This window comes from Octodon degus, unplaced genomic scaffold (assembly GCF_000260255.1).
Source record: "Octodon degus isolate 3935 unplaced genomic scaffold, OctDeg1.0 scaffold00069, whole genome shotgun sequence".
NCBI classification, from domain to species: Eukaryota; Metazoa; Chordata; class Mammalia; order Rodentia; family Octodontidae; genus Octodon; species Octodon degus.
In genome coordinates this window covers 8696615-8700250 of record NW_004524645.1, presented here as the reverse complement: position 1 = coordinate 8700250, position 3636 = coordinate 8696615, and the positions used below count along the sequence as shown (strand labels likewise).

Sequence of the window (3636 nt, the reverse complement as noted above, 5' to 3'; positions counted from 1 at the left end):
AGAGAGAGAGAGAGAGAGAGAGAGAGAGAGAGAGAGAGAGAGAGAGAGAGAGAGATCCAGGAAATCAAAAACCCCATTGCAAGTTGACAAAACTGCTTGAACAAAACAGAAGATATACTTTCAGACCTTGAAGACAAGATTGTAGTTGGTAATCAAAAGGAAAAATCTTTTAAAAATAACAAGAGACCAGAGAGAAAAATCCAACAGCTGGAAGACAATGCAAAGAAAAACAATGTAAGGTTCATAGGTGTCAATGAAAAAGCAGAAGTCAACACAAATGACATAGGGGTGGGGAGATGGCTCAGTAGAATAAGTGTTTGCCTGGCAAGCACAAGGGCTGAGTCCAATCCCCGGTTCTGAAAAAAAAAAATTAAAAATTGAATAAAACACCACAAATGACATAAAAAGACTCTGTAGAAGTAATTGCAGAAAATTTCCCAAGCGTCAGAACAAAACCTGATATAAAGAGAAGTGAGACATAAAACATCAAAAAGTCATGACAGGGCCAGCCAAATACCTCAGTGGATTAAAGCACCTACAAGTAGGCGCAGGGACCCAGGGCTCGATCCTTGGGCCTGCTGTGCTGGCCCTGCCCCCAGGGCTCACTGAGACAGCAATTGAGACTGGGTGTGGTGGCATGTGCCTGTAATCCCAGCTCTTAGGAGGCTGTAAACAGGTGGATCACTATGAGTCCTATCTAGTAGTGAAACCCTGAACACCCTGTAAATCCTTCCTTAAAATACAAAAAAAAAAAAAATCTATATCCAGACATAAAATAATCAAAGGCTGCAGGTGGTCCAATGCTCCTGTGGCTGCTGCAGCAGAGTTTTCAAGCAGAAAATGACAAGCCAACTAAAAATGTGATTAACATTAATAGCTGCCTTCAAGAAATCTTTGGTTGTGCCATTAAGGGTGCATATCCGGACTTAGAAAATCCTCCTCTGATCGTAACACCAAGTTAGCAGTCCTAATATGGAGATTATCAGTGTAACAGTGCCATGGCAATTTCTCAGATGCCAAAGCCAAAGACCAGAAAGTAAGTCCGAGAGAAATTGCTGAAAACAGTACCAAACACCTGCCGAACAATGAATGTATTGGAAAAGTTGAAATTGCTGGTCCTGGTTTCATTAATTTCCACTTAAGAAATGATTTTGTGTCAGAACAGTTGACCAATCTTCTGGTGAATGGAGTAAAACTCCCTGCCATTGGGGAGAATAAAAAGGTTATAGTGACTTTTCTTCTCCCAACATAGTTAAAAAGATGCATGTTGGCCACCTCTGATCCATAATCATAGGAACAAGTATGAGCCGCCTCTTCGAATTTGCAAGCTATGACGTGCTCAGGATAAACCATGTAGGACATTGGGAGACCCAGTTTGGCATGCGCATGCTCACCTGCAAGATAAATTTCCAGAACATCTGGTCATTTCACCACCTATTGGGGATCTTCAGGCCTTTTACAAGGAATCTAAGAAGAGGTTTGATACTGAAGAGGAATTGAAAAAGCAAGTTTATCAGTGTGTTGTTCAGCTTTAAAGACCCAGATAAACACTTGGAAGCTTTTCTGTGACATCTCCCACCAAGAGTTTAATAAAATCTATGAGGCATTGGACATCTTAATAGAGAGAGGAGAATTCGTCTATCAAGATAGGATGTCTGATGTTATGAAAGAATTTGAAGACAGAGTATTTGTGCAAGTGGATGATGGCAGAAAGATTGTGTTTGTCTTGGGTTGTTCCATACCACTAACCACAGTGAAATTGCGTGGTGGTGACACCTATAATACATCTGACATGGCTGCTATTGAACAAAGACTATTCAAGGAAAAAGCAGATATGATTATCTATGTTATAGATAGCAGACAAGCTATGCACTTCCAAACAGTGTTTGCTGCTGGCCAAATGATGGGTTGATATGGTCCTAAAGTAACTTGAGTGGCCCATGCTGGATTTGATGTGGTGCTAGGGGAAGACAACAAGAAGTTTAAAACATGTTCAGGAGAAACAGTGCACTTCATAGGCCTTCTGGAAGAAGGACTAAAATGAACTATGGATAAACTGAAAGAAAAAGGGAGACAAAGTCTTAACTCCAGAGGAGTTGAAGGGTGCTCAGACATCAGTTGCTTATGGCTGTATCAAATATACTGACCTTTCCCATAACTGGATGAATGACTATATCTTCTCCTTTGAAAAAATGCTAGATGACAGAGGGAACATAGCTGCTTATCTGTTGTATGCATTCACCAGAATCATATCCATTGCCCGCCTGGCCAGCATTCATGAAGAGATGCTCTGGAAAGCTGCTGGAGAGACCAAGATCATTTTAGATCATGAAAAGGAGTGGAAGCTAGGCCAATGCATTTTATGTTTCCGTGAAATTTTGCAGAAGATTTTAGATGATTTATTCCTCCATACACTCTGTGATTATATTTTTGATCTGGCAACTACTTTCACAGAGTTCTACAATAACTGCTACCATGTGGAGAAAGACCAGTAGGCTGGAAAAGTATTGAAGGTGAACATGTGCAGAATGCTGCTGTGTGAGGCAGCAGCTGCGGTCACAGCCAAGGGCCTCGACATCCTCGGAATCAAGCCTGTCTAAAGGATGTGACCCTTCTTAAGTTTTAACACTGTCTTTTTACTGAAGTGGCCATTAGCAGGGTTTGCTTTTTTACAGAGAGAAAAGACCATGTGCAGATAAAACTAGTAAAGATAATTTCTCTACCTAAAAAAAAATCAAAGGCCTCTAAATTCAGCATAAAAAGAAAATAGTAAAAGCTATTACAGAAAAGAAACAGATCAGCTATAAACTAAAACCCATTAGAATCACCAACTTCTTAACCTAAACCCACAAGTCAATCACAGCATTTCAAGGCCTAAAAGAAAATACTTCCAACACAGATTGATGTTCCTTGCACAACTATCTATCAAAATTAATGGAGAAATAAATGTATTCATGACAAAGGAACAACTGAGGAAATTCATGACCACTAAACCAAACCTACAATGGGTAATGGAAGACATTCTAGATAAGATAAAAAATGGCAAGTCCAAAAAGAACTTCAGAATGAAACCACCAGGTATGGAAAGCCATTAAACTGAAGGAAAAGCAGGGAACAAAGAGCAGGGAAATAGCATGATAAAGATAAGCCAATACACATCACATATAAGTGCTAATGTAAATGGAATCAATGCATCAATTAAAAGAAACAGGTTGACGGGCTGGGGAGATGGCTCAGTGGAATAAGCACTTCCCTGGCAAGCGCAAGGGCCTGAGTTCAATCCCTGGTTCTGAAAAAAAGAAAGGAAAAAAAAGAAACATTGGCAGAGTGGATCAAGAAACAAAATCCAAAAATACTCTGTATATGAGCAAAATGTTTAACTCAAAGGAAATCCATAGACTGAAAGTCAAAGGATGGAAAACAATACTCCATGCAACAGGCACCCGGAAAAAAAGCAGGGATAGCTATTCTGTTTCCAGACAATTTGAACTTCAAACAAAGAATAAGCAAAAGAAACAAAAGTCACTACATACTTGTTAGGGGACAAACTCAAAAGGAAGTGCTAACAAACATAAATATATGTGCACCAAATATGGGGGTACCCACTGATATAAGACAAATGTTACTAGACATGAA

At 39.7% G+C, this 3636-nt stretch overlaps 1 pseudogene; it reads left to right on the top strand.

The window, feature by feature from the left end:
* The window catches only part of LOC101577049, a 17210-nt pseudogene extending 14601 nt beyond the window's left edge, over positions 1-2609 (top strand).
* The last annotated feature ends 1027 nt before the right edge of the window (positions 2610-3636 follow it).